A 13,118-nucleotide genomic window follows, 5' to 3' on the forward strand; every position below is an offset into this window, starting at 1 on the left:
TATCCTTGCAAGCTGATTATCTCAGGTATCTTATCACAGCAACAGGGGACTGACACAATGATCTCCCCTGAAAAATGAAATTCCTGGAGGAAGTTGCTTAACATTACACAGCCTCTTAGCCAAAGTACCGGAACTGAAATCCAGGGTTCTGAGCTCTGGATTCCCACTGCAGTGTTCTTTCCACCAGAGAAAGTCAGCATTTTCTAAAAGCTGGATGTATTCTCTGGTGGGACCTTCCTCTAGGCAGGCGTGATAAACTTCTGTTCTCTATGGGCAGAGGAATTCTCATCCTTGGAGGGGAAGAGGCAGAGAAACATGCCCAAAGGACCTTCTTGTCTGTGGACACCCTGAGGAAGTAGCTATAGTTCTCATTGCTCAGGAGTCCCCAGCCCCCACCCCACTAAAGTAGCTCCAGGGTTCTATGCACTCCAACCTCCAGAAGCTATGGGGGAACCCTGTCCCCCATTTATTCTCATGCATCCTTAAAGCTTTCCACTCAGGAGTTAGAATCTCAGGTTGGCCACTGAGCCATTAATCTGATGTGAAGTGGTTGGAAACTTCTTTAAAAAATGAGGAATTTCAAAACTGAAGAGTCCGTGTTGGTTTATCCTGGACAATTATGTTTTATTTTGCCCCAACAAATCTCATGCAACTCTAAATTCAGAAAATAAATGTGGTGAGGATGTGGAGAAATCGGGACTTTGTTGTTGTTTTGGTGCGAAGCATGTTAGGCATGCACTCTCCCTCTGAGCTATACCCTCAGTCCTTAGAAACTTCTGTATATTGTTGGCAGCAGTATAAAAATGGTATAACCACTATGGAAAACAACTTAGCAGTTCTTCAAAAACTAAAAATAGTACAACTCTATCCAGCAATCCCACTTCTTGGTATATTCAAAGGAATTGAAACCAGGGACTTGAAGGAACATTTGCAAGTCCATATTATAGCAGCATTTATGAACCAAGCAGTGGAAGCAACCAGAGTATCCACTGACAGATGAATAGACAAATAACAACATACTATGGAACATGATTCAACCTTAAAAAGGGAAGGAAATCCTATCACATGCAAAACAGGGACAAATGTTAAGGCCATTTTGCTAAATGAAGTAAGTCAGACACAAAAAAGACAAACGTGATTTGAGTCCACTTACATGATGTGTCTAAAGAAGTGAAATTCACAGAAACAGAAAGTTGGATGGTAGTTGACACAGGCTATGGAGGGAGAGCTGGGGAGTTGTTTCATGGTTTCAGAGTTTTAGCTTTTCAAGATGAAAAGTTATGGAGACTGGTTGTACAACAATGTGAATATATGGTTAACACCACTGAACTGATATTTAAAAATGGACAAGATAAACCTGTTACAGTGGCATGCACTTGTGATCCCAGCTACTTGAGAGGTTAAGGAAGGAGTCTGGTAATATGAGACCAGCCTCGGTAGCTTAGTGAGACCCTCAGCAACTTGAGGCCAGTCTGGTAAACATAAGACCCTGTCTCAATAAGAAGGAGAGAAAAGAAAGAAAGAAAAGAAAAAAAAAGAATGATAAATTAATTTATTTTATGGGGTTTTATATTTTATTTACTTATTATTTATTTTTATTCTTCAGTAGTAGGGATTGAATCCTGGGGCACTTTACTACTAAGCTAGATTCCCGGTCCTTTTACTTTTTTTTTTTTTTTTTTTTGAGACAGTGTCTTGCTAAATAGCTCAGGCTATTCTTAAACATGCAATTCTTCAGCCTCAGCCTCCTGAGTTTCTGAGATTACAGAAACGTAACTTAAATAAAATACAAAAGTCTCAACAAACAGGCTAAGAACAAATTATATGTATCTGAGGAAGAAATTAATGAGTTAAAATATGGGGCTCCAAACACTATTCATAATGCAGTAAAGAGAAACAAAAAGATGTTAGGAAACATGAATGATGCAATGAGAAAGCCTGACATACAGCCAGTTGGGGTATGTTCCAGAAGAAGAGCAGAGAAATTGGGTGTGGTGTGGTGGCCCATGTCTGGGATCCCAACTACTCCCAAGGTTGAGGCTGGAGGAACGCAAGTTAGAGACCAGTCTCAGCAACTTAGTGAGGCCTAAGCAACTTAGTGAGACCCTGTCTCAAAAAGAAAAATAAAAGGGGCTGAGGATATGGCTCAGTGGTAGAACAGCTGGAGCTGGACAAAAGGAAGATCAATCAAACCATGAGAAGACATGGAGGTCACTCAAATACATATTACTAAAGTGAAGAAAAAGTCCATTTGAAAAGGACTCCCCCCCACTCCCAACCATATGACATTCTGGAAATATGCAGAGATTCCTTCAGAACTGTGAGGATGGTAAAAAGATCACTGGTGGGCTGGGGAGATAGCTCAGCTGGTAGAGTGCTTGCCTTGCAAGCACAAGGCCCTGAGTTCGATCCCCAGCACTGCCAAAAAAAAAAAAAAAAAAAGATCACTGGTTACTGGGGTTGGGGGTCAGGGAGGACGAGTAGAGGAACACAGGATTTTTCTGTGACACTATAATGATGGATACGTATTTATACATTTGTCCAACCCCAAGTGGAAAATATGGACTTAGGGTGATAATGATGTCTAGCCTGGCTTCACTGATCATAATGAATGTGGTGTTGGGACACTGTGGGTTGTAGGGGATAAACGGGAACCTGTGACTTCTGCTCCTTTTTGCTATCAATCTAAAACCTCACTAAAAACATTAAATATTGAAAAGGAAGAAACAAGTATCCAGAGAGAATAAACAAATAAGCAACAGAAGAACAATCAGTACACTAACAGCAAATGCCTTAGGTAAAACAATTTTTTTTAAAAGTAAGGATTGAGGATGTAGCTCAGTGGTGGAGTGCTTACCTAGCATGTGCCTGGCCCTGGGTTCAATCCCTAGCACCACAAGAAAGCAAAACCCACAAAACAAGGAATTTGAGGTCAGCTCTTGCTGAGCATAGCTGGCCCTGTTCCCTCTTCCTTTCCCTCTACCCTCAATGTGTCTTCATTAATATGGACAAATGCTTTAATTCCTCTTTTAAAAAATAGTATATATAGAATATATATATATATAGAACAGTATATATATGTATATATATGTGTGTACATATACGTGTGTGTGTATATATATATATATATACTTTAGTTGTAGATGGACACAACAAACTTATTTTTATTTATTTATTTTTATGTGGTGCTGAGGATCCAATTCGGGGCCTCAAATGTGTTAGGCAAGCACTCTACCACTAAGCCCCAGGCCTAGCCATAGCCCCCAATGCCTTATTCTTTACCTATAAGAAGAGAGAGGCCGAGGTAAGGGAAGGGAGGGGAAAGGAAGTTTATTGAGGGAAGAAAGGGTATTTGGGTTTAATACTAATTTAATCTGGGGAGCGTAGGGATCTAGAAAGACCATTGGCTCATTTCCATCTTGTGGGATAAGATTATTCCCACATCAGTGTCTCAGAGGCAGGAAACCACTGGAGATGCTTTCAGTGATGGTGTCCATCTGTATGGGAGTTTAGAAGCTCTAAAGTATACTTAAAGTTTATTATCTCATTTAATCCTTGGGAGAGGTACTATCCTATTCTGTCAGGCAAAGGCAGCAACATTTTTAGATATCTGAGTTCATCTTCTGAATATTTTGTTGGTCAAAATTTACACTCTATGTATGATCTATCAAAATGTATAAATGCATTCTAATGTTATGTACAACTAATTAGAACAAATAAAATTAAAAAATTAAAATAAATTCTGCTGGTTCCCTTTGATTTCCATTTCATTTTGCTTATGAGTAGAGAAGGGTAGGCTGAGATTGTGAGAAGTTTTGTCTTCAGTCTGGATCTTTGTCAGGAAGTCCAGACTGCTAAGTGAATATTGACACGGGAATGTCTAAGAGAGTTCCCTAAACTTACATTTCAAGTCAATCTGTTGGGTTAGTTCTTTTGAGTTGCTTATCTTGCCGTCTTTCCTGTCTCAGAAAATGACAATTTCATTCTTCCACAGGAGAGGGTCAAGATCCTTGGAAAAATCTTTCTCTGCTCTCATACCTCATGTCCAATCCATCAGGGGATCCTGGTGGCTCTGTCTTTCAAAATACACCCAGAAATCTAATAATTTCTCACCACTCCATCATCTCTCATTTGGAATACTATAATAACCTCCTTAAAGACCTCAAGGTAGGAGTTCAGTAAATAATGAATGAAGTACTACTGAGGCAGGATTATCCCTGGCTGTTCAAGGTTCATGGTTAAACTGGAGGGCCCTTGACATCGTTTGGGAGTGAGTGGGAAGACCTTTCATTTGTGCAGGAAGTCATGAGGACCCTAAGAGGAGACAAGAGGGAAGAAAGTGAAAGCGAACATAAAAAAATGCAGGAGACCCAAATCTTCGCCATGTTGGCCTAGGACCTGCCTTTCTTAACAATATCCCTAAAGCACAAGAAGTTAAGAATCAATATATGAGATGGACTCAAACTCAAAAACTTTTTTTCAGCAAAAGAAACAATCAGTAGTGTGAAATAAGTCAAGCCCAAAAAAACCAAAGACTGAATGTTTTCTCTGACATGCGGATGATAATTCATAATAAGGTGGAGTGGTGGGGGGGTGGGATGGGGAAGAATGGAGTTACTTTATATTAGATAGAGGAGTGTGAAGGGAGGGGAAGGCATATGGGGGAAGGAATAATAGTAGAGTGAAGCAGACATTATTACCTCATGTACATGTACAACAGCATGACAGATGTGATCCTGCAGTAGGTACAATCAGAAAACTAAGAGATTACACTGCATTTATGTATGATCTATCAAAATGTATAAATGCATTCTACTGTCATGTACAACTAATTAGAACAAATAAAATTTAAAAAAATTTTAAAATGCAGGAGAGAGCTGGGCTGGTTATCCTGCTTCTCTCTACTGACCAGTCCAACCCAGAGTCCTGTGAAGTGGCCTTCAAGAAGCTGGGACAGGTAAATGACCCTCCCTGAGGACCAGGTGAATACAGCAGTTCCCATCTGAGCTCAGGAGCTACCTCCCGTGGAGGAAGAGAATGGCATAAGGGACCAAGTTCCCGGAACTAGGACTGGACAGGAAAGGTAAGAAAGGCATGTGTCCTGGAATCCCTTCCTCTCTTCTCAGACCACCTCAGTTTCCCCTTCTCCCCATAGGAGGTCCAGAAGTGCTCCCTGTAGCCTGGGTCTTCTGCCTGCTTTGGGAGCCCTTCCAGACGCTCCCTCTCTCTTTGGCCTTTCTTTTGGTAGGCACCTAAGGCCTGGTCCTCCTCTTGGTCATCCTGTGGCTCTTCTCCAGACTGGCTAATGGAGCACGGTTTGGGGAAGTGCTTGGCTGAATCTCCTGCATGTTGAATTCAGTTTCCTCCTTGGGTGTGTTTTAGCTTCCAGCTGGGATCTTTGCCACAGTAATTACAACAACCACACTCTGCATGGAGGCTCTTAAAGCTACACACACAAAGAAATAACTGGAATGGAATTCCTAAGGAAGCCGAGCGGTTATCAGAATCTCCACCCCTACCAGGCTCAGAAGCTCTGTACTTGCCTGCCCATAGCTGCTAGACACAGAGGGGTTTAACTCGCTTGAATTCTTTCTATAACCACATTGAAATCAGATATCCTGAGGGAAGGGGAAGTTTTCCTTCAAGCCTTTCCTAGCTGGCCAATATCACGGCCACTCGCGTGGCAGCTTGAGAGAGAAACCTGTATTTTTCCTTATCCCTCACCCCTCATCCTATCTGTCAGCAAGGCCTGTTGCCTCTAAAAATTTGTCTGGAATTTATCTTCCGCCACCACTCAGTGACAACTGTGTCCATCTTGGGCAGCTGTTGACTAGTCTACCTGCTTCTGCTCTTGCATTACTGCATAGTTAGAGCTGCCTTTTAAGAAGTCAAATCCCATTAGTTCCCCGGGCCATAACCTTCTAAAAGCTCCCATTGACCCTTGGATACATTCTTACCCTGGCCTGAGGCTCAGCATGACAGGGACTCCAGCCTTGCTCTCTGGCCACCGCATGACTTCCTCTTACCCCCTAAGCTATGTGGCTTCTTCTCTCCCCCTCAAGCCTCCTTCTTCAGCCTGCCGAGCTTATTCCTGTCTTAGAGCCATGAGATAAATGTGTTGTTGACAATGCTAAATGCTCTGAAAAGATTTGCTCATGGCTGGCTTCTTAGTAATTAGGCCTCTGATGGGTTACTATTGCTTCATAAAAACACCCCAAAACTCAGTGGCTTCAAAATGGCAGTCCTTTGTTTGGCTTGCATATCTTTATTTTGGCCAGGGCTTAATGGGAAGACTTACTTTGCTTCATGCAACATCAGCTGGGCCAAATGCAAAGAAATGAGGATTTGTTTTAGAGTTGGCTCACTCATGGGGCAGGCACATTGATGCTGGCAGGTGTCTATGAGCTACGCCAGGGTTGAAGGCTGGGGCCTTGGTTGGTCTCCATGTGGATAACTGGAAAAGTATCTCAAAAGTGTCAGGTAGAAGCTATGCTGGTTTCTATGATCTAGTTTTGGAAGTCACATAGCATCTCTTCTGTTGTACTCTCTTGGTTGGAAAGGTCAAAAGACCTGCCCAAGTTCAAGAGGAGAAAATACAACACAGATTCTGCCATCTGATGGGTAGTGGCAGCGTTATGACACAGCACGTGAAAATGGGAATGCTGCTTTTCTAGATAATCCCTGTCTTCCGGTTAGCTGCACAAGCAGCCCTCACTGTTCTGCATAAATTAGCTCCTCCTCCTCCTCACCCCTGTCATTTTTACCATTTCAGCCTCTGCTGGTTATTATCTTACATTCTTCTGTTTCTGTACTTATTTGCTCACTTGCAGCCTTTTACAATTTTTTGTTTTACTTTTTGTGATTCTGAGGATTGACCCACAGTTCACACAGGCTAGGCAAGTGCGCTACCACTGAGCTACCTCCCTAGCACTTTAAATTTTTTACTTTGAGATGGGGTCTACTGAGTTGCTGAGGCTGATCTCAAACTTGCAACTCTTCTGCCTCAGCCTTCCAAGGAGCTAGATTACAGACCTGTGCCACTGCTCCTGGCTTCACTTCAGCCTTATACAAGAATAAGATCTCCCTGCTGGGCACCGTGGCATGTGCCTGTAATCCCAGCAGCTGGGGAGGCTGAGGCAGGAGGATCTCGAGTTCAAAGCCAGCTTCAGCAATTTAAGCAAGGCCCTAAACAACTCAGTGAGACACTGTCTGTAAATAAAATATTTAAAAAGGGCTAGGAATGTGGCTCAGTGGTTAAGCACCTGTGGGTTTAATCCCCAGTATGGTCTCCCTAAGAGCAGAAGCCTTGCATGAAGAGAGGCCAGATGGGAGTCTATTGCACAAGCTCTGGTAACTGAGAGGTGTTGGCTCTTCAGAGAGATATGGAAGGGCAGAGAAGTTGGTGTTTGTTTGATTGACTGAGAGGAGCAGGGAGGATGCTGGGTTATAGGATCAACTCAAACTGAGGAATGGCAGATGACAGAGGGTGTGTGTGGCTCCAGATTGCCTGGTATGTGTGTGGGGAGACTGGCTGGATGCTCCACAAATCCTCTCCTCTCCTTCCCAAGCTTCCCTCAGGTCACATTTCCCAGGTCTCTTGCAGTTACAACCAAGGAAATGTAAGTGAAAGTTGATATATCCCACTTTCAGGTTGGCCTATTAAAAACCTTCCTGTGAAATCCTGTATGCTCCCTTCTCCTTCGTTGGTGGTCATGTAGGAGGTGTGTTAAAAACTACAGCATTGCTGGGTGTAGTGCGGGTGGGGGGGTAGTGGCGCACACCTGTAATTCCAGCAGCTCAGGAGGTTGAGGCAGGAGGATCACAGGTTCAAAGCCAGCCTCAGCAATTTAGCAAGGCTATGAGCAACCTAGTGAGACTCTGTTTCAAAATAAAAAAATGAAAAGAGTTGGGGATGTGGCTCAGTGGTTAAGTGCCCTGGAGACCAAATCCCTGGGACCAAAAAAACCCAAACTAAACCAAAACAAGAGTCTGGTTCAGTAGTACTGCCTGACTCCAGGCTTCATTTCATGATACAGAATTTGTGTGTGTGGTCCTAGGGTTGGAACCCAGGCCCTCACACATGCTAGGCAAGCTCTCTACCACTGATACATCCCCAGCCCCTTTAAAATTATATTTTGAGATAGGGTCTTGCTAAATTGTCCAGGCTCAACTTGAGCTTGCGAGCCTCCTGCCTCAGCCTCCCAAGTAGCAGGGAGGTGTGCACCACCATGACTGGTGAATAACATAAGTTTATTATCCTACAGTTTTGGGAGGTCAGAGGTTTGAAATGGGTCACTCTGCACTGGAATCAAGGTATAGGCAGGGCTTCTTTCCTTCAGGAAGTTCTAGGAAAACCCATTTCCTTGCCTTTTCCTTGTCTCGTGGTCTTCTTCCACCTTCAAAGCCATCAAGGCAGATCTCACATAACTCTCATGTTAATCTTGCTTCTATTGTCACATCTCCTCCTTCACTCCTAACCACTGAGCCACATCCCCAGCCCTTTTTTGTATTTTATTTAGAGATAGGGTCTCAATGAGTTGCTAAATACCTTGCTAAGTTGCTGAGGCTGGCTTTTAACTAGGGATACTCCTGCCTCAGCCTCCTGAGCTGCTGGGATTACAGGCGTGCCCCACTGAGCCTGGCTCCTCACTTTTAAGGACCCTTCTGATTGCGTTGGGACCACCAGAGAGCTAGGAATGATCTCCCTTTATTAAGGTTGATTAGCCACCTTAATCCCATCTACAACCATAATTTCCCCTTGGCTGTGTAGCCTAATATCTTGCAGGTTCCACGGGTCAGGACGTGGAGCTCTTTGGGGGCAATTGTTCTGCCTACAGCAGAGGGAAGTGACTGGCCCAGCTCACACAGCAAGTCAGGCGCTGGAGTCTGAGCTCTGGAGTCGGGTTCCTGGGCTCCCATTTTCAATCCTATGCTATTCTTCCTCTACCAATGTACCAAGCGGGGGGTTGAGATAGTTTATTATGATTTATGTAAGACATTTCTCTAGGCTCCCTTTTCTCCTCATTTCACAAGATATCATGGAATTCTCTGTTACGATTTGGCTTCCCTCAGTAGGCTGTAGGATTTAGGTCTAGAGTCTGGGACCAGCTGGCAAGGGGCTCAAATCTCAGTGAGGCCGTTTACTTGCCAAATTATTTGAGTAAGTTATTAAGGCTCTTTGTGCCTCTGTTTCCACAGCTGTAATGTGGGGGAAATGATAGTGTTCTACTCCAAAAGGATGTTATGAGGATAAAGGGTCATAATTAAAATGTCTACTTAGCAAGTGTTTTATGTTAGCAGGGATTATTATTACTACCATATCTTCCTAAAGGGTCACCTGCCCAGTTTGGATTTCTGGACCCTTCCAGGTTTGGTTCTTGATATAAAAATGCAAAAAATTCTGGCTTCCACGTCTGCTTGGAGAATTCAGACTGGGACCAGCCTTCTAGAGGTGGATGAGCAACAGGTAAAGGTGACGAAATTGAGGATTTGAGTTCACAAGAATAAATTTTATTTATTTATTTACTTATTTATGGTACTGAATATTAAACACAGGACCTTGAGCATGCTAGGTGAGTACCACTGACTTAACGCCCCCAACCTTTAAAAAAAAACACAGACCTTTGAGAGTCTCACTAAGTTGCCCAGGCTGGCCTTGAACTTGTGGTTCTCCTGCCTCAGCCTCTCCAGCAGCTGGGATTATGGGTGTGGGCTGCCATGCATGGTTGCGTAAATGAATTTTAAATCTGCGTCCAGGTGAGCCCATGCTGGTGCAGCCCACCTGTGGGGCCATGTTCAGGCCACCCTAGGCACCCCCCGAAGGACATCTACGGTGAATTCTCCAGCTAGTACTGCAGGCCAGCCTTCAGGGAACGAATGACATAACCCCACACCCTCAAGGTCACTGAGTAAAGAAGTCGCATAGGGAACAATCCTGTCATGAAGAAAAACAAAGCAGGGCAAGGATTGACTCTGGGTGAGATGGAGATCCTACATACAGGATGTAGAAATCCTTTAACAGAAGAAAAATGGTTTGTTACGATGACCACCAACACTGACATAAAGATCTAATGGCAGATTTTCTTAGATAAAGTTCCAGATTAAATTTGACCTCTCTCTTTTTTAAAAAACTGTGCTCAGTCATATAGCATTTTTGAGAGACTTTTTTTTTTTTTTTTTTTTTTTTTTTTTTTTGCAGTGCTGGGGATTTGAACCCAAGGCCTTGTGCTTGCAAGGTAAGCACTCTACCAACTGAGCTATCTCCCCAGTCCCTTGAGAGACTATTGACATTTCTTTACCATCAATTTTTTAAAAGTCTTTTAAAAAGGCTTTGGGGCTGAGAGTTAGCTAAAGTGTGCTTAGCATATTCAGGGCCTGGATTCCATCCCCAACAAGAAAAACAACCCTTTGATTTTTAGAACAGTTTTAGATTTATATGAAAATTGAAGAAATAGTTAAGAGTTCCCATATATGCCAATTTCTCCTATTAATAATCTTATGTCAGGATGGTACATTTATTCTAATTGTTTTTCACTTATTCTAATTAGTAAACCAATATCAACGCATAGTCACTGACTAACTTAGTTTATTCAGATTTCCTTTATATCCTCTTTCTGATCCAGGATCCCATTCAGTATATCACATGACATTAAGTCATCACGTCTCCTTAGACTGCTGTTGGCTGTGACAATTTCTCAGACTTTCCTTGGTTTTGATGACCCTGACAGTTTTAAGAAATACAAGTCAGATATTTGTAGAATGCTCTTCTTCTTTTTTGTTTTCATTTTTTTGAGACTGGGGATTAAACCAGGAGTACTCTACCACTGAGCCACATCCTGGGGTTTTATTTTTTATTTTGAGACAGGACCTCACTAAGTTGAGGAGGCTAGCCTCAGCCTCCCTTGTTGCTGGGATTACAGGTGTACCTGGCTGTAGAATGCACTTCTACTGAAATCTGTCCAATGTTTTTCTCAGGGTTAGCCTGGGGTTACAGGTTTGGGGGAGGAAGATGACAGGGGTAAAGTCTCACAGTCATCAGATCAAATCAAAGTCTGTACCATCACCATGATTTACTACTGCCTATGCTGACCTTGAATGCCCGGCTTTGGCAAGTTTCTTTGCTATAAAATTATTCTTCCCCCTCTCCTCCTTCCACACTGCACTCTTTGGGAGGGAGTCTCTGTCCAACCACACCTGAGGAGCGAGTGGGAGCCATGCTTCAGCTCTTTGAGGGGTGCGTTTCTTCCCAGGGCTGCAGTAACGAGGTAGACAAACCTGTTCTTTCACATTTCTAGATGCTGGAAGTCTGAAGTCAAAGTGTCAGCCTCTGAAGGTGTATGCCTAATTTTAAAACAAAAAAGGACTGCCCAATTATTTACCAACCGTGCCATTTCACACTCCCACTGGCAGTGGAGAAGAGTCCCAGGTGCTCCACATTTTTACAAATGTTCTGGGTTCTGTCTTTAATTGCAGCCATGCTGATGGCTCTAAAATAGTATTTCATTGTGGTCATGTTGCCTTTCTTTTTCCTTTTTTTCAGTACTGGGGTTTGAACCCAGGGATGCTGTATGACTGAGCTCCATTCCCAACCCTTTTAATTATTGACACAGGATCTCACTAAAGTTGCTGAGGCTGACCTTGAACTTGCAGTTCTCCTGACTCAACCTCCAGAGTTGCTGGGATTACAGGCATGCACCACTGTGCATGGGTTTCCTTCCTTCCTTCCTTCCTTCCTCCATTTCTTTCTTTTTCTTCTTCTCTCTTTCTCTGAGCATGCATGTGCATGGATGTGTGTGGGATGGAACCCGGGCCTTGAGCATGCTAGGCAAGGGCTCTACCACTGAGCTGCACCCCCAGCTTACTCATGATGCATTTTGCACTTACTGCACCTTGGAGAATTTTCTGTACCAGCACATATAGACCTGCTTCTCCAACTTGAGCGATGGCAAAACCTTTTACTGGATAAATGCACAATAATTTAATGACTCCTCTGTTGATGAAGATTTAGGTTATTTTTGGCTCTGACAATTTCACCACAAACCTTCTAGCTCATGAGTGTTTATTTAGATATATCTGTAGGATAAGCACCTAGAAGAAGAATCAGTGGGTCAAAGAATATGTGCCTTTGAAAATGTATATATTGACTGACTTCATATCACAGCTCAAATTACCTCTTCTCAAAGAAACTGAGGTTCCCAGAAGCCATGTCCTGCCTAGTCCTCCTTATGCCACACATCCCAGCCTTTCACGGGACTCACCACTTTTTGATATTTGGTTTGACTTGCCGATAAGGGCCTCAGCACAATCTTTCTAAAATTATATTCTAAAGTATGGACGCATTATACTTTGATGAGTAATTTTCCTATTGAGGAAACCTCACTGAGGTTGCTCCAGTATGGAACTATGAAGATCATCTTGCACAGAGCACTTTGGTGAGCAGACCAACTTGCACTACAGTATAAACCATTATCTAAACAGTTAATAGTAGCCAACATTGACTGAACATGTGGTCTGTGCCAGGCACTGCTCTAAGTCCTTGCAAAGTATTTTCTGAAAACTCCTGTGAGTTAGATATTACTATTAGCTTAATTTTACAGACATGGAAGCTGAGACAGACCGATAAATGGCATTTCCAGGATGCTAGAGCTGGCAAGGATGGGGCTGGAGTTGAAATCCAGTCAAGCTGGCTGGATCAGCAGTCCTACACTGTGTGAAATGTCTGGCCTGGGGCTTTGGGGTTAAGGCTGGCTACATTTAAAAGTGAGCTGCTGTCCAATTACTCTCTCAAAGAGCTGCGCCATTCTCTGGTCTCACCAGAATGAAAGTGAGGTCCTTTTCTAAGTATAAGTAGCTATATGTAGGGGATATGAAGATGAGATACATCCAGCACACATCCTGCCTGAAGCAGGTGGCTGCTGACTAAAGGGACAGTTGGGGAGGGGTGAATGGAGGGATGAAGGAGTGATAGGTGTGGAGAGAGGGAACACAGACCAGATGGAGGGCACTTGCAGGGTGCCATCTTGTCTCCAAAACTTACTCATTTAACACACGTTTGCAGTGTTCCTTATTCTGCTCTTACCTTGAATAGCGACCTGGCTGTCCTTACCTTTTCTAGTGGG

Source organism: Sciurus vulgaris, assembly GCF_902686455.1.
Source record: "Sciurus vulgaris genome assembly, chromosome: 10".
Taxonomy (NCBI): Eukaryota; Metazoa; Chordata; class Mammalia; order Rodentia; family Sciuridae; genus Sciurus; species Sciurus vulgaris.